Source organism: Gopherus flavomarginatus, unplaced genomic scaffold (genome assembly GCF_025201925.1).
Source record: "Gopherus flavomarginatus isolate rGopFla2 unplaced genomic scaffold, rGopFla2.mat.asm mat_scaffold_90_arrow_ctg1, whole genome shotgun sequence".
NCBI classification, from domain to species: domain Eukaryota; kingdom Metazoa; phylum Chordata; order Testudines; family Testudinidae; genus Gopherus; species Gopherus flavomarginatus.
Window position 1 is genome coordinate 115,928 of NW_026115176.1, and position 18,982 is coordinate 134,909.

The 18,982-nt window shown below is 43.2% G+C and overlaps 1 pseudogene; it reads right to left on the minus strand.

Annotated features, from left to right (window-relative positions):
- LOC127042683 (cytosolic phospholipase A2 gamma-like) overlaps positions 1 to 18,720 on the minus strand; it is a 46,541-nt pseudogene extending 27,821 nt beyond the window's left edge.
- Positions 18,721 to 18,982: the final 262 nt, after the last annotated feature.

An 18,982-nucleotide genomic window follows, 5' to 3' on the forward strand; every position in this document is an offset into this window, starting at 1 on the left:
CACATTCCCCACCCTGCTCTCTCCCTGGCTGAGAGGTGAGCTCATGTGAACACACCCTCTGAAATCTGGGTCTTCAGGGACCAAGGACAGCAGCTGTGAGCAGTGTGAGGTGGAGGGAGAGGGCAGTGTGTGTTAAAAGGAACATCTGTTTGTTGTTCACGGCAAGGTGAGAAACGGTGGCTCAGGACACTGCCCCAACTTACTCTGGAGAGGGAGTTTAGCTCATGGTCAGAATGTGTTCGAATCACAGTGGTGGTGTTTCCCAAATTAATGCCGGGGTCCTTTCCCCTTTTACTAAAGTTTCTCTGCTATATACAGGCTCGGTGCCAGCAAGAGGGGAAATTTTGCCTCTTAGAAGCACCCAGGGGTGGTTTGTAATTTTACCAGATTGTTGGGTGGGGCTTGAGCCAGTTTCTGTGTTATATTTTTAAGAGGGACCCCTGGATATTGAACCCAGCCCCTGCTACTGCCAACTCCACCTGGCAGAAGGGTTACTATACATATCTGTCAATCAGCTAAGAAGAAGGGGCTTCAAAGCTTACCTTGCAGGTAGCAGATATTTTTCTCATCCCTCTTTTGCGAATTCCCATCCTTGATTTTCTTTCCCAAGTCTTCGGTGCACACAAATGCCCCCAGGCTGGGAAAGCCAGATTCATGGGGGGTGAATTCAAACCAGGTTCCTGTGAAATATAGATAGAGCCAGTTCCTTGTTGTCCCTTTCTTGGCTGATAGCAATAATTTCTCAGTCCCCCACGCCCTCAATTTGTTTGCTCCACCAGTGAATCTCACCTAATTTTGCAGTCTGTACCTTCATTCCACAGTCATTTTCATGCCATTTTTATAGTGACTTCCTCTATCAGCTGTTTCCCTCCTAAGTCTGCATGTGCTGTCCTTGTATATCCCAGAATTCCTCTTGTGACAACCACAGCCCCTCTCCACCCACCCTCCAACCACCCATCCCTAACTTGGACCAAGGTATAAAGGAAAAATGAGTCAAATCTAAGTAATAAATTTAACTGTAGAGCTAAACAAAAAGGCAAACAATTTCACAAACACTTTCTGAAGTTTTCAAGGTTCTTTTCATTTTCAAATACTGATCTATCACAAACTTTTTGATAGACATTTGTATTGAAAAAGTTTTCAAAGTCACTACTGAAACAATTATGGGATTTTTTCATTATTGACAACCTAAGCTTTTTTGGAAAATGAACATCAATAACCATTTTGGTAAAGTCATTGATAAAAAAATCGATTGAAAAATAGAGAGAGCAAGAGAGAGAGAGAGTTGACAGGTTATGCAAAAAAAAAAACATTTTTTTTTTACCTGGGCTGTTTTCACCTGCTTTACCCAATTGGTTTGCTTCTATTGCCGCATAGACTGGGTAAGGATTTTTCCCATTTTTTGGAGGAATCATCATGTTCAGATAGTTTAGTCTCATCATACTGCAAAGGTAAGAACTGATTAGCGCAGAAAGACACAAGTTTGGTGATGTTCCCAGCAATTTGTCCCTGACTAATTAGTTCAGGCCAGGAATTACAAAGACCATTTTTGTTGAGACCATCATCATCTTTGTCATTGTTCCCTCATTCTAGTGTGCACTGTATGGACAAACAACAGAGTATTTACAGTCCATGGTGGAGACTTTCAAATGGGGCCTAAAGGAATTAGGCACAGATTAAAAAAAATATTTAGGCACCTAAAGATGCAGATCAACACATAAAGGGCTTTTCAAAAGCAACTAAGGCAAGGTAAGAGCCTTAGGATATATCTATCTTGGAGAAGGACGGTCAGATTACCAGCTCGAGGAGACATAGCCGCATTAGCACAGTATGAATATTGGTGTGCTGCAGCGGCAGGAGCAGAGGGAGGGGTAACCCCACTGAGTCGTACCTAGGTCTCCATCAGAACTCACGTGGGTGTGTCTCCTCCAGCTGGGAATTACACTTCCAGCTCTAGTGGAGACAGAGCCTCAGTTCCATCAAAATTAATAGCAATTAGGGAGCAGCAAAGCCAGGCAAAAAGCTTTTAGTGAATAGTAAATTCAATGAAAAATGCATTTTAAGAGCATTGAAATTATTTGTGAATTCAGGTCAAATTTGGTGAATTCTTTTATCTGAGAAAAAAATTGATAAAAGTTTAAATTGTTTATTTCAGCTGCTTTGAAATGAAATATTTTAACTTTTTTTGTTTTGAAATGGTATTTCATTTGAAAAAAGTAAAAACCAAAAACAAAAAACCAAAAACAAATAAAACCTTAAAAATGACCTGAAACCTACCAAAAATAGTTTTGGATTGAGTATCTTTTAGAGAAACATCCAATACTTATTTAAAAATTATCAGCAATGAAGAATCTACCGCAAGCCTTGATAAATTGTATCAATAGTTTAATTACTCTCACTGTCAAAAATACGCAGATATACACCTTCTTTCCAGTCTGAATTTCTCTCACTTCAACTTCCAGCCAATCATATTAAACCTTTTCTGTGCTAGATTAAAGAGCCCATTATTAAAAATTCAAGACCATGATTGAAATTTTCATACCTTTGAGCTCCCTGTTATCATATTCATATTCTGGAGAGTGGAGGATTTTGGAATCAGATGCTAGGTTGAGATTTTCAAAACAACCTAAGTGATTTGAAGGCCAAATTCCCACTAATTTTAAGATAAAAGGGGTATCCAAAACCCTTAAACAGCCTTGAAGTCCTCACTTTAGAAATGTTCAGATACCACAGTGGTCTTTGAGAGCTCATAGTAAGAGGCTGAAATATATGAAGTTGTCAAAGGGTTTAGATAGCTTTAAAATATTTCAGAGTGGTAGCCGGGTTAGTCTGTATCAGCAAAAAGAACAAGGAGTACTTGTGCATCTTAGAGACTAATACATTTATTTGGGCATAAGCTTTTGTGAGCTATGTCATAAACAGATAGTTAAGGGTTAATGTCTCTTTACCTGTAAAGGGTTAAGTTCACCTAGTCTAGCTGACACCTGACCAGAGGAACCAATGGGGGAACAAGATGTTTCAAAAGCAAGGAACCAGCCTCTTATTAGAGTAGTAAGTTTTAGAAAGGAGTAAATAGGTGTATGTTTATTTCTTTGTAACCTGTCTTGTGCAATTAGAGGAAGAATAAAACTGGGTATTTGGGGGGTTTTTTGTGTAACTAAGGTTTTGCCCAGGGGGAACATCCTCTGTGTTTGGAATCTGTTGTCTGTGAGAGTAGCTGATATGCTAATCTCTCCTAGAGGGTTTTCTTTTATCTTTCTTTTCTTTAATTAAAAGACTTTTTTAAAATAACCTGATTGATTTTGCCTTGTTTTTAGATCCAAGGGAGTTGGATCTGGATCCACCAGGAGTTGGTGGGAGAAAGGAGAGGGGATGGTTAATTTCTCCTTGTTTTAAGATCCAAGGGGTGTGTTCACCAGGAAATTGTGAACTGTGTTTGGATCTGTGTTCACCAGGAAATTGTTGAAGTCTCTCAAGGCTACCCAGGGAAGGAAAGTAGTGCTTGGGAGTGCTGGCAGCCAGACCAGATCTAAGCTGTTAATTGAGGCGTACAGCTTCTCATGCAGGTCCCCCACATCTTACCCTAAAGTTCAGAGTGGGGAAGGAACCTTGACAGGCTAAAACCCACTTCACTGGATGCATTCAGTGGAAAATACAGTAGGAAGATATATATACAAAGAGAACATGGAAAAATGCTACAATTCTGCAGTTTCTGTTTGGAGGTTGTTTTTTTTTTCCCTTGGAGAATTGCAACTTTTATGTTGTAATTGAGTGACCAGGGAGGTTGAAGTGTTCTCTGACTGGTTTTTGAATGTTATATATTATTATAATTGACACCAGATTTGTGTCCATTTATTCTTTTGTGTAGAGACTGTCTGGTTTGGCCAGTGTACATGGCAGAGGGGCATTGCTGGCATATCATGGCATATATCACAGTGGTAGATGTGCAGGTGAACAAGCCTCTGATAGTGTGGCTGATGTGATTAGATCCTATAATGGTCCCTTGAATAGATATGTGGACAGAGATGGCAACAGACTTTGTTGCAAGGATAGTTCCTGGGTTAGTGTTTTTGTTGTGTGGTGTGTTGTTGCTGGTAAGTATTTTCTTCAGGATTGGGGGCTGTCTGTAAGTGAGGACAGGTCTGTCTCCCAAGATCTGTGAGAGTGAGGGATCATCCTTCAGGATAGGTTGTAGATCCTTGATGATGTGCTAGAGAGGTTTAGTTGGGGCCTGAAGGTGATGGCTTGTGGCCTTCTGTTACTTTCTTTGCTGGGTTTGTCCTGCAGTAGGTGACTTCTGGGTATTCTTCAGATTCTGATAAGCTGAATAACTGAATAATTTGAATTAATTTGCAAACTGGACACCATTAAATTAGACTTGATTAAAGGCTGGAAGAGGATGGGTCATTACACAAAGTAAAAATCATTTTCCTATGCTAATTTTTCCCCTACTGTTACTCACACCTTCTTGTCAACTGTTGGAAATGGGCCATTCTGATTATCACTACAAAAGTTTTTTTTTCTCCTACTGATAATGGCCCACCTTAATTGATTAGTCTTATTATAGTTGGTATGGCAACACCCATTTTTTCATGTTCTCTGTGTATGTACATCTTCCTACCGTATTTTCCACTGCATGCATCCAATGAAGTGGGTTTTAGCCCACAAAAGCGTATGCCCAAATACATTTGTTAGTTTCTAAGGTGCCACAAGTACTCCTCATTCTTTAAAATATTAGCAGGAGTTAATATGCTTCCACTCTTTTGCTCCTGAATCCCAAGTACTCGGAGAGAGTGTGTGTGTGTGTGAGAGAGAGAGAGAGAGAAACAAAAACAAAGGAATATATTAAGTAAATCCAGTGATTTTTTTCACTGGAACCACTCTGGATTTACACAGCAACTCACCAGCTTCAATGCAGGATAGACAAAGAAAGAAGCCCAGACATCAGTCAGAGAGAAGAGTTCATCTTCAGCCGCCTGTGTCGCAATAGTAAATTCCTCTTGAATATGACATGGAGGTTTGGAAAGTGTATCACACAGGCGTGCTTCCAAGACCTGCACTTTCTCTGTCCAGTCCTTCTCTTGGTAGAGGAAAGACATGCACCTTTCAATGAACCAGAACAGATATGGCTGAGACTGAGGGAATAGGATGGAGAGTTCCCCCTCCCCCTTTTAATCTTCACACCTTTTATTTTTCATGCCAGGTATTCTAATTATCATCCTGGCGTTGTAACAAATCTGTGACTTAACAAGAACTTCATCCACGGCTGTCTGTCACCATGTCCACTGGGAACTTTATGGCAATAACAGGGATAGAGCTAAGATTGTCTGCTGAAAGCCAAGATCCCTGCCACTCTGAGCTATGGAGAAACTCCATTATCTGCTTCTCCAGAACCTGTGATCCAGCTAAGCAAATCTGATTTGACCTAACAGAGAGCAGTGGTGAGTGCACTAATCCGGCCATAATAGGTATAATGAGATCCCAGGGCCGTTCTTGAGCCAATAGGGAAACTACATGGCACTACAGAGTGTATGACATGGAGAGAAGCAATTAAGATCTCAGCCAGAAAAGGACAATGGTAACACACACACACACACACACACTGCCCATTTCACTAGGCCACCCTCACTCATCTGTCCCATTTTCTGCCCCCCTCACTTACCTCGATGGGGTGACTCTCAGAACAAGGTGCTACACAGCAGGCATAGAAACTGATTCTGGCCCTGGTTGATCAGCTAGAAGTGTCAGAAGATTTTTCTTTCCCATCTCATCGTCCATGGTCAACTCCACTCTTCTTCCTTCCTCCCAAGCCCCAATGCAGGAGATCTGTTTCACTCTTCCCTGTCCTTTCCTCTGTGTATTCCCCGTCTCTTGGTAAACCTCAATGAACCCCAAACCCTTAATACCCTCCCCACACACAGATTGCTCTTTTCTCACTGTCCCCACTGCTGGAAGCCTATCCTCTGTCACCTTGGTTGCTGTAAACATTGCTTCTCTAGTCTCCACTGAGCTTCTCCAGCTCTTGAGTCTGCCCAGAATGTCCCTGCATCTTCTAACCATGTCATCCAGCACCTTGAGTCCCTAGGATCAGATCTTCATGCCTGGCCAGGAGGCAGATGCCCAGTGAGCAGGCACTGGGTTAAGGATCAAGACACCTGCGTTCTAGCCCCAGCTCTGCCGCTGACCTGCTGTGTGACCTTGCGTGTGTCACTTTACCTCTGTTTCATTTCTCACCCATTTCCTGCCTACTTAAAAGTGGGATTTCCAAAAGTGACTTACGAACACAAATCCCATTGCAAATCAAAGGGTGAGTCATTGAGGGTGTGTCTGCGCTGCACTCAGAGGTGTGACAGCAGCATGGGTAGACAGACCTTTGCTAGCTTTGATCAAGCTAGCTCAAGTGCCACTGCAGTGAAGCTGCAGCAGCATGGATGTCATGTGGGTGAGATGCGTGGGTACGTACTCAGGGTTCAAAGCAGGCTGGTACAGCCCGTGTTGTAGCACCAGAGCTTCACTGCTATTGGTTCCCAAGCTAGCAAGGTTAAAGCTAGCTCAGGTATGTCTATGCTTGTTACATCATGCCCCCTGATTGCAGTGCAGGCATACACCTAGGTGCTTCTTAAAATCTCACTCATAATGCCTTCAAAATGTACCTAATTGATAATAAGAATGCCCCAGTGACCACGAGCTGGGAAAAATTGGAATATTTTCCCTTCTAGTGACATGCACCTACCAGGTGGAACCCGATACCCCACACAGGTACATGACAGCGTCCAACAGGCCCTGATTCTTCAGCTCCACCAAGGTTCCCAGAAGGGCTATCATGGCCCGCAGACCTCCACCTGATCCTAGGACAGCAATATTGGGCATGTTATCCTGGCGGAGAGAAAAGAGGAAATGATAAATGAACTAGGAATGATGAGTGATCTCTGTTATACAGCTCTTGGTACAGGTCCATTCAAGAAATTCAGAGAGAAAGCCTCAAGTTCCAAGGCTGGTTTGCCTGATGTTAGGAAGCATCCTTATTGGGTGCCCAATGACCTGAGTCTCATCCTGAGCCAAGAGCAAATGCATCTTATCTTCATTTTCAGTCATAATCACACAGTAGCAGCACAGTAATCCCTTAGGGCTCTTTGAACCTCTGGGCCTTTTTGCTTAAAATCCTATGCACCAACATACAGACCAGGACCAGAATTTTCAAAGAGATGCAGGCAAGGGCCTAGAGGGCATTTCAAAAGCACCTAGGCAATTTAGGTGGCTAACTCTCTTTAATTTCCATTGGACTTGAAATAGGGCTTTAACTTACTAGTGCTCTGCACTGTGCTCTGTGTTCATGCCCCTTACTCTCCATGATTAACGGGCGTGAGTTTGTTTGTCTGAACAAATGTGTGTAATGTAGGAGGACTAGTCTTTGTGTCTGAAACATAACGTATGAAATGCAGCTGCTCAAGAAATGATTTGTATCCCTATACAAATTTGCTTTCTTTTTTTGGAGACACCAAATTGTTCATCAAAAATTTAAGGGGTGGGGGCTGTTCAAAACATGAAACCCCACAAACTGATCACCCCATCACCTGTCTACTCCCCAGTAGATTTTTAGGTGCTCTTTATTTCAAAAAGTTTCTGATTTTATTGTTAAGAATGGACATTTCTGTGTTCATAAAATAGCAATTTTTCATTAAAATGCGTTGAATGCAACGTGAGCCCGCTGTAGTACTAATGCACTAACAAGATTAGTGACAAGTGAGTCACCAATGGAGACTGAACCCTGAGCACCAAAAAACTCATGTCACTCTCCCTAGTGCTGAAGGAAGAATATTGTGAGGAGGAAGCAACGGTAGACTCTGAGACTGACATTTGCAAAGCCCTCAGAGGGGAGATGTTCCCAAATATGTCACGTCTACAGGAGTTTGCATCCCTCCAAGGACCATCATTTTTCAATGATGGGCAACGATCCTGGGAAATTCCTCACATTTCTCCACCATGCTAGTTAACAGAGTAACCACAGGGGATGAGTAGCAGTAGTTGGCTTTTACCCTCTGTGCAGTTCAACAAACAGATGGGGCTGTGGTACATGTAGGAAGTATGTTACACAGTCACTATTCATTACTGATATTAATACTAAGTCAGACAAGTATCAATAACTCACTCAATTCTCTATCCCTCTAAGGCATTGTTTCTCAACCTATTTACCATTGTGGGCCACATATGCAGCTCTCTATGTGTTATCCGGGTTGGGGGTTGAGAACCACTGTTTGAATGCAAACTGTGCACTACAATGACAGCTCTAATACCCCCTGCCCCTCTGTTCTCTGCTGCAGGCTTTGTCTGGCTTCAGAATTACAGCAGTATATACAGACACACTGGCTGAATTCACGTGCTCATGGAGCCCTCTAAAGATTAGCCCCAGCAAGTCCCTTACTGCATTCTAAGGGTGTTACTCCTTTAGCCAGAGAGGTAGGGAGCTTGTACTTCTAGAACAGAAGGCCCCCAAGTCTGAGTCCTGTCAAAAGTCATAAGGTTTGTATGTCTGTGTCCATTGGTTGCCCTCTGGTGCTTTGGGAATGTTGTATTTCAAGGGGACTATCCCCATGGGGCAGGATTTTTTAGGCATTTCCTCCCACTGTACCAGGCATCTCAGTCACCATCCACGTGGCTAACATGCTAGATTGTTCTCCTTAGCACTATGGGCAGCATAGGCCCCTACCTCATCACAGGCAATGCCAAGGCTCTTGAGGCACTCCAGAACTTTTGCCTTTCTGTTCCCAGTGGCTTCTTTCTCACCCTCTGAGAGCTCATGGGAAAGCCGGACACGTACATCATCCTGCCAAAAATAAAATGCCAATAAAATATCTCATCTCTCCAAAGGCTGCCAGGGAGTGGAGATGTAGGGTCTGGGTGCAGATATCACAGGTCCCTCAGAGGTTACCCAGGATTCACTCTTTATATGTGTATGGTGGCTGTACCTAGAAACCTCAGCCAAAGTCAGAAGTAGAGCTGGATGAATGTCTTATTTTTTTGTCTCACTGGAAGTTCTGAGAAACTGGGTCAAAACAAATCCAAAAATTGTGATGAACTCTGTTAAACTGAAGAAATCCACACTGGGTCAAACAAAACAAGTTTCTGTATGACAAATAAATTACCTGTTTCAGTTGAGATCTCTCCATAGCTTCTCCCAGGTTTCCCCTTAGAGCTCCTGGTGATGTGGAATTCTTTCTTCAGTGGCAAATGGACTCTTCAGGGAGCGCACAGATGGGAGGAGCAAGTCACCTCTAATAGTTTTTTTCTTCTTTCTGTATCTGTTTCAGAGAAAAGGAACATTTAGTATAGCCCCATTGGGATATCGAGTGGAAATTGCAAAGGAGTCTAAGGGAGTTAGGAGCCCAAATCCTACAGAATATCAGCTTAGAAATGTAAAAGAAAGTAAGCTAACATGGAGCTTGGTGGTTCAGAGGTTCCACATTTCAAATATAAAGAAGAAGAGAGGGAATATGGTTGGTGTATCAGGTTCAGATTTAAAAAAAAATAAAGGCAAAACCTAGAAATAACATTTCTTTCCTGCTACAACCAAATGTTCCCCAACCTGCCCTTCTGATACAGTTAGTTATAATCAAACATGGAAACAGTTGTTGTGTTTAAGATGCGTTTCAAAAGCTGCCGTTGGAAAAGCAGACTCTCAGATTCATCAGTGTCTGCCAGCTGGAGACAGTACGGTTGCAAGGTTGTGGTTAACAGAATTGAGGATGCACTTGTGAATGTTCCCCTCTAGCCCCGAGTAGATGCTGAGTCACAGTATATATCATGCTGAGTAGCGGTTGGGCCAGTCCATTATCTATCAGGTAGCTCTTGTAGTGTTATTAACGCAACGATACAAGACTGCAAGTCATAATGAGCAAGCAATGGTATCCACAGTGCATGGGGAACTGCTAGAGCTGGTTGTTAAAATTCTGATGAGAGATGTGTTTTGCTGAAGTTTGCTACTGTTGTCAAAATAAACACATGTGGGGAAAGCCCACAACTTTTAGAACTTCCTGGTTTCCTGCCAGCTTGCCAACCCACCTCCTCAACATGGTGCTGAATGAGCTGGGCCTTGAGGCTCCTGGAGCTAGATTGACAAAGGGATATAGTCATCTTGAGACAGAGCATCACCACACCTCAATTTTAGGCACCTGACAAATCACTGGGATTCACAAAGCCTGAATGGGGAGAGTGAGAGGCCTCAGAATGGGATCCACAAAAGCCAGCCCATTAAGATAGCCAATAGGATAGCATGTCTGAAACACTGTCCCCCTTAAGCTGAGGAGTTCGGTGCCCACTTCAGCTTAAGATTGTCGGCTGTGAGCCCTTGCCTGGAGTCCACTGCCTAAGGCATTTCATGCTAGCTGTTGAAGTGGGGAGGAGATGAGCCTCACTCATACTTGTTGGCCCCACAGCTAGGGTACTCACCTCAGATGTAGGAGTGCCCCATCTGCCAGAGGAGAAGAAGGGATCTGCATCTCTCAGGTGAGTGCCATAACTGCTGAGCTATGGGACATTATGAAGCAGGGGGTCCCTGCCTAAAATGGTTCCACTCTGGATGAATACTTTGTCAGGAAAGCAAGGGGTACGCTTTCAAGCCACCGGGCTATAGAGTTATTCTCTCTCACTCTACTTCCCCCTCACCTGCTTTAATTATCCAAAGTAAAACAGCTTCAACAGGTGAGACTGAGGATTTCCTAGATCAACCCGTGCTATAGTGGTTAGGACAAGAGGTAGCAAAGCCCTGTGCAAATCCCTTCTCCCTCAGGCGGAGCAGGCACTTAAACAGGGCTCTCTCACATCCCAGGTGATTCCCTGAACCACTGGACTAAAAGTGAGGAGGGAAGCAGTTGAGTTCCTACCCCTAGGAGATATTTTGTGTGGTGTTGGGCAAGCTCAGAGTGCACCTGCTGGATTTTCCCCTTCAAGTGAGTTAAGCAGAGGAACACCTGTCTTCCGCTGGGTTTTGCATCACTCTGGGGCATATGCATCTGATACCCAGAGTGAATTAACTGTGCACATGCCCAGAGGCAGAAATATATGCACTAAGGAAACTTCTGCTACAAAAATATAGGTGCTGAGCAGATTTATGAATCTCAGTGAGGTCTACATCTGGGATTTGAGCCAGTGTGCCAACCGGGGGGAATGGGGAGGGTGATCCCTCCAAAAAAGTTTTTGCATTTGCTCAATGTTGCATAGTCCGCAGGGTCGTTGGGGAAGGGTCATGTCCCAACTACTTTTAAGCAATGGTTCTGTAATAAATCAGTACAGCTGTTCTGGTGGTATGGGTGCAATGCCACTGAAATTTGATTTGGCCATCCTTCTGTACAGACAAAGTGGCAGCCAGGCCTAATTTCAGAAAGTGGTGTAGCAACCTAGCATTTGGCACCTGTGCGGCCAGCCTTTCACAGTCCTGGCTCCACAGGCATCCTGCCTGGTTGGAAAACCAGGAGGTGACAGCCTGGAAGTCCTGGCTCACCATTCTTCAGTGGCCTAGGTTCTTGGCACCCTACCATGCAGATTCCCCTGGGAGCAGGGGGTCCGGGATTCTGAGAGTAGGCAGGTCTTGGGCAGCCCTCCCCGCAGACTGCTCCTGAGCTAGACTCCATTCTCTCCCTTGGAATATTTTGAAATGTTGTAGGTTTGTTCCTCATTCTGAAGTATCTAAATCCTCTGCCACACAGAATTACCTCCCTCTACCCAGCTCACGGTACTGCAGAAAGTTACACATCAGGTGAATGGCATGGGACATGTTTGAAACGAGGAGAGCAGGAAACTAGCATGGATAGTGGGAGGTGGCTCATGTGAGGCTTCTTCCAAGACGAAGAGAGGCCACAACAAGGCAGTGACATTTGTCACCCTTCAAAAGCACATTTCTCCTATGTTGGGCCCCTTGCCCTTCCCTGTTTTGGGGTGGAATCTTGCGCAATTCTTCCCCTCCTGGTGCAAGAGTAGGTACACTACCCTGTGTACAGGAATCACTGATCACCCTGCAGGTGTGGTGGGACACGCTAAGTTAGACACACTTAAGAGGATGGTACAGAAACAAATGTTGTTTGGAATAAATGGAACAAGAGAGTAAAAGGTGTTCACATGATCCTGTTGCTGCATGACACTAAATAGCTAAACATGGTATGAGTTTTGAGTACAGAGACCTCAGCTTGGTTAGTTCCATGGCAAACAGACCATTAAAAATTGTTGGAACCGTTTATCAAAGATACAGAATAAGAAAGAGAAAACACTATGCATTTAAAATATAAAATACTAAGATCTTTAGTTTAATAACATTCTTTGTTCCTTCTCTCTTTGGCTGTGGAGATTTTGTAAGGAAACCTCTCTGACAGTTGTTTATAGGATCATAGAATATTAGGGTTGGAGGAGATCTCAGGAGGTCATCTAGTTCAACCCCTTGCTCAATGCAGGACCAACACCAACTAAATCATCCCAGCCAGGGCTTTGTCAAGCTGGGCCTTAAAAACCTCTAAGGATGGACATTTCACCACCACCCTAGGTAACCCATTCCAGTGCTTCACCATCCTCCTAGTAAAATAGTGTTTCCTAATACCCAACCTAGAATTCTCCCACTGCAAATGGAGATGATTGCTTCTTGTTCATTTGTTTAGGTCACTCTGGATCGTATCCCTACCCACCAGCATATCTACCTCTCCCCTCAGTTTAGTGTCATCGGCGAACTTGCAGAGGGTGCAATTCATCCCATCATCCAGTTCATTAATAAAGATGTTGAATAAAACTGGCCCCAGGACCGACCCCTGGGGCACTTCACTTGATACCAGCTGCCAACTAGACACTGAGTCGTTGATCATTACCCATTGAGCCTGACAATTTAGCCAGCTTTCTATCCATCTTATGGTCCATTCATCCAACCCATACTTCTTTAACTTGCTGGCAAGAATACTGTGGGAGACCATATCTAAAACTTTGCTTTTTTGGTTAATTAGACCCATTTGCCCGTAATGACTTGTCATTCATTATTGTGTCTCCCTATGGATGAGTGTGCTGTAACCGTCTGCTGCCCTCTGATAGCCTCACAGAAATCGAATACATAAGCCACCTTTTAAGATACAGATTAAAAATTATACAGATCGTCCCCACACTCATCACAGGCTGATACGTTTAAAGGACTCCGGGGATACATCTATATTGCAAAAAAATAAAAACAATGAATTCAAATCACAGGGGCTGGATACTATTCTAAAGGAATTAGCTGAAGAAATCTCAGAGTCACTGGCAAAAAATATTTACAAACTCATGGATGGAAGGAAAGTTCCCAGAAGACTGCAGAAGGGCTAACATAGTGCCCAACTTTAAAAAAGGGGGAAAAGGAGAAGCTAGGGAATAGAGACCAGTCACACTGACCTCAGTACCTGGGATGTTCCTAGAGCAACATATAAAACATTCAATTTGTGGATACCTGGAGGATGAAGGGGTGAGTGCTAGCAACCAGCATGGATTTACCAGGAACCAGTCATGCCAAATCAGCTTGATTTCCCTCTTTGACAGGGTAACTGATTTGGTGGATAGGGGGAATGCAGTGGATATAATATACCTGGACTTCAGCAAGGATTTTGGCATAGATAAGTAAGCGAGAGACGTGGGCTTGGTGGACCTACCATTAAGTGGACACATAATTGGTTAAACCACCACAAACAAAGAGTAATTATTAATGGAATTTTGTCAGACTGGAGGGAGGACTCAAGTGAGGTTCGACAGGGATCTGTTCTGGGTCCTGTGTCGTTTAACATCTTTATTAATGACCCGGATGTAGGTATAGAGAGCGGTCCCTTCTAACCCTATGATTCTGTGATTCTATGAAATGTGCAATGCATTCCCTTCAATTGTATTCTTTCAGAGTTCATTAGGGATTACGATCCTATTATTTTAGTTTTTTGACTGATCTGGGCATATCATAGTTTTGTTTCTCTCTTATGCTTAAATTTAATTCTCTGAGTTCTAAAATGCCTGACCTGTCCTGGATGGAGTAATTATCATTTTTACTTTTATCACCCTATTGTGCTTTGTCATTCATTATTTAAAGTGGTACAATCAAATAACTATATTTTAGAAAGTAACTTTTGCTTGTACTCACCTTAGCAGTGCCAGTTTGAAAAAAGAAAAAAATAGCTAAACACATAACTTTCAACACTGTGCAGATTAAGGTTGCTTATTTTCAAATTGTATTTTTAGTTATATCTGTAAAATAGGTTAAAATTCATACGAAAATAAATGTGGTTCCAAGTATAACAGTAATAGTAATGATGGACTGGAATGTTGGTGTGGATGGGTATAGTTTGCTCAGGAAGGATAGACAGGGGAAAAAGGGAGGAGGTGTTGCCTTATATATTAAAAATGTACACACTTGGACTGAGGTGGAGATGGACATAGGAGACGGAAGGGTGGAGAGTCTCTGGGTTAGGCTAAAAGGGGTAAAAAAACACAGGTGATGTCGTGCTGGGAGTCTACTACAGGCCACCTAATCAGGCGGAAGAGGTGGATGAGGCTTTTTTCAAACAACTAACAAAATCATCCAAAGCCCAAGATTTGGTGGTGATGGGGGACTTCAACTATCCAGATATATGTTGGGACAATAACACCGCGGGGCACAGACTATCCAATAAGTTCCTGGACTGCATTGCAGACAACTTTTTATTTCAGAAAGTTGAAAAAGCTACTAGGGGGGAAGCTGTTCTAGACTTGATTTTAACAAATAGGGAGGAACTTGTTGAGAATTTGAAAGTAGAAGGAAGCTTGGGTGAAAGTGATCATGAAATCATAGAATTTGCAATTCTAAGTAAGGGTAGAAGGGAGTACAGCAGAATAGAGACAATGGATTTCAGGAAGGCGGATTTTGGTAAGCTCAGAGAGCTGATAGGCAAGGTCCCATGGGAATTAAGACTGAGGGGAAAAACAACTGAGGAAAGTTGGCAGTTTTTCAAAGGGACGCTATTAAGGGCCCAAAAGCAAGTTATTCCAATGGTTAGGAAAGATAGAAAATGTGGCAAAAGACCACCTTGGCTTACCCTTGAGATCTTGCGTGACCTACAAAATAAAAAGGCGTCATATAAAAAATGGAAACTAGGGCAGATCACGAAGGATGAATATAGGCAAATAACACAGGAATGCAGAGGCAAGATTAGAAAAGCAAAGGCACAAAATGAACTCAAACTAGCTATGGGAATAAAGGGAAACAAGAAGACTTTTTATCAATACATTCGAAGCAAGAGGAAGACTAAGGACAGGGTAGGCCCACTGCTCAATGAGGAGGGGGTAACAGTAACGGGAGACTTGGAAATGGCAGAGATGCTTAATGACTTCTTTGTTTCGGTCTTCACTGAGAAGTCTGAAGGAATGTCTAGTATAGTGAATGCTTACGGGAAGAGGGTAGATTTAGAAGAGAAAATAAGCAAAGAGCAAGTAAAAATCACTTAGAAAAGTTAGATGCCTGCAAGTCACCAGGGCCTGATGAAATGCATCCTAGAATACTGAAGGAGTTAATAGAAGAGGTATCTGAGCCTCTAGCTATTATCTTTGGGAAATCATGGGAGACGGGGGAGATTCCAGAAGACTGGAAGGGGGCAAATATAGTGCCCATCTATAAAAAGGGAAATAAAAACAACCCAGGAAACTACAGACCAGTTAGTTTAACTTCTGTGCCAGGGAAGATAATGGAGCAGGTAATCAAAGAAATCATCTGCAAACACTTGGAAGGTGGTAAGGTGATAGGGAATAGCCAGCATGGATTTGTAAAGAACAAATCATGTCAAACTAATCTGATAACATTCTTTGATAGGATAACGAGCCTTGTGGATAAGGGAGAAGCGGTGGATGTGATATATCTAGACTTCAGTAAGGCATTTGATACAGTCTCGCATGATATTCTTATAGATAAGCTAGGAAAGTACAGTTTAGATGGGGCTACTATAAGGTGGGTGCATAACTGGCTGGATAACCGTACTCAGAGAGTAGTTGTTAATGGCTCCCAATCCTGCTGGAAAGGTATAACAAGTGGGGTTCCACAGGGTTCTGTTTTGGGACCGGTTCTGTTCAATATCTTCATCAACGATTTAGATGTTGGCATAGAAAGTACGCTTATTAAGTTTGCAGATGATACCAAACTGGGAGGGATTGCAACTGCTTTGGAGGACAGGGTCAAAATTCAAAATGATCTGGACAAGTTGGAGAAATGGTCTGAGGTAAACAGGATGAAGTTCAATAAAGATAAATGCAAAGTGCTCCACTTAGGAAGGAACAATCAGTTTCACACATACAGAATGGGAGGAGACTGTCTAGGAAGGAGTATGGCAGAAAGAGATCTAGGGGTCATAGTGGACCACAAGCTTAATATGAGTCAACAGTGTGATACTGTTGCAAAAAAAGCAAACGTGATTCTGGGATGCATTAACAGGTGTGTTGTAAACAAGACACGAGAAGTCATTCTTCCGCTTTACTCTGCGCTGGTTAGGCCCCAACTGGAGTATTGTGTCCAGTTCTGGGCACCGCATTTCAAGAAAGATGTGGAGAAATTGGAGAGGGTCCAGAGAAGAGCAACAAGAATGATTAAAGGTCTTGAGAACATGACCTATGAAGGAAGGCTGAAGGAATTGGGTTTGTTTAGTTTGGAAAAGAGAAGACTGAGAGGGGACATGATAGCAGTTTTCAGGTATCTAAAAGGGTGTCATCAGGAGGAGGGAGAAAACTTGTTCACCTTAGCCTCCAATGATAGAACAAGAAGCAATGGGCTTAAACTGCAGCAAGGGAGATTTAGGTTGGACATTAGGAAAAAGTTCCTAACTGTCAGGGTAGTTAAACACTGGAATAGATTGCCTAGGGAAGTTGTGGAATCTCCATCTCTGGAGATATTTAAGAGTAGGTTAGATAAATGTCTATCAGGGATGGTCTAGACAGTATTTGGTCCTGCCATGAGGGCAGGGGACTGGACTCGATGACCTCTCGAGGTCCCTTCCAGTCCTAGAGTCTATGAGTCTATGGAGTCAAATGTTAGTGAGTCATGTACATGATTGTGATTGGTAAATATAAATGTCAAAATAATTAGAAAAATAAATGTCTGTTCTTAAAAAAGAGAAAAAAAAACATTGTGTATGTTAAAATTAAGTAAATACTTCTTAGTGGAGTAAAAAACAAGTGACTAATGTAGAGTAGATAATGACAGTAACACAGAGTGTGTCTGTTAGAAAAAGTAAGCAGATTTTAAGCAGATTTCATTTATTTTATGTATCTCTACTGAAGATAGTGTACAAGGTATCAAACTTGTGTTTCTGATCCCTGTGATAAAACTCCAGAACTGATACCTCAAGGTTTGGGATTGGGAATATCTTGCTATGTTATCTCCTGATTCTTCTAAACTTACATATACATTTAAAATATGAGGAATTGGATACAGTGCCCCATTCAACTAATTTCTAAGTTATTTTCTTCAAAAACACCACTAGAGTTTTCAGGTGCCTAAGTAGCCCCTGGAATCATGGTTAAAATTGCCCCCCACTCCAGAATCTGAAATGGCACCTCTGGTGAGCCAGAAGTGGCCGGAATGCTGAGGAATGGCCCTGGCATCTGCCAGCAAGATGCAGCCCCTGTGTGACAGTGTGGAGCCCAACTTGAGTGGCAGACCAAGCACCAGGCATCATGTGCTGCAGCTGCAGCACAGAAGTAAGGGTGGCAATACACCATATACCATGCCACCCTTACTTCTGTGCTGCTGCTGCTGCTGCTGCTGCTGCCGCCGCCAACAGCGGTGTCGCCTCAGAGCTGGGCATCTGGCCATCAGCTGCCGCTCTCCAACTGCCCAGCTAGGGCTCAATTTGTGCTGGGGCTGAGCCTCAGTACCCCTTTCAATACAAATTAACCACTGGTGCAGGGATGAAGTGTGGCCCATAGTTGATGGGGTGTAGGGAGCCCAGGGAGGCCACAAGGGCCAAAGGTGATGGGGCGGCACCTACAGGGGCCAGGGACACCAAAGTATAAGTTCACCTAGGGTGCCATTTTCCCTTAGGCCAGCTCTGCCCATGTCATTCCCACCTCTCCCAGGGAGGATGTGGCCAGAACCCATCTATAGTCAGTTCCTGCTCCCAGCTAGATCTCTCTCATAGGGTGAGAGCTGGAGATCTGCACCCCACTTTGAGCTCCCAGTTGAGCTGGTCTTTCCCCTCTTAACCCCTCCCTCCAAGACTAACACCTGTTGCAGGTGTAGTGAGACATAAGGACATTTGAACAGCCATTCACATTATTTGGGTCAGACCAATGGTCCATCTAGCCCAGTATCCAGTCTGCTGACAGTGGCTAATGCCAGGTGCTTCAGAGGGAATGAACGGAACAGGCAATTATCAAGTGATCCATCCCCTGTCATCCATTCCCAGCCTCTGGCAAACAGAGGTTTAGGTACACTCAGAACTTGCGGTTGCATCCCTAATCATCCTGGTTAATAGCCACTGATAGACATATTCTTTGTTACCCTTCCAAGAGTTTCACTATAGTAGGGTGGTCAGAGTTCAAACACACAACATTTTTATTAACACAAAAAATCCCAATTTGCAGTTAGCTAGAAACACCATGAATCGCAATTACATACAATCAGAGGTGAAGCTGAATTGGCAATGTCCTGCTTCCGATGGCCAGTTGTCTGCAGGTCCTCTGGGGAGAAAGTTTTGCTAGCAATTCTCAGGCAGTATTTTCTCTCTCACACTCTCCTTATCTCTGTGGTTTCCTTGCTCTTGTCATTTTTATAGTTAAGATTTTGGACATGCGCCAACACTGTGGTTAAGCACTTGCTGCTGCACTCAGTGTCATAATCTGCTGCTTTACCGCAACTGTCTATTTTTGCACAATTTTTTCTGCCCCAACTTGATATCCATATGATCTGCACACTACTGGTTAATAGTGGTAAAAGTTTGAAAATACAGTAAGCCTTGTTTTTCATCAGCATTTTCCA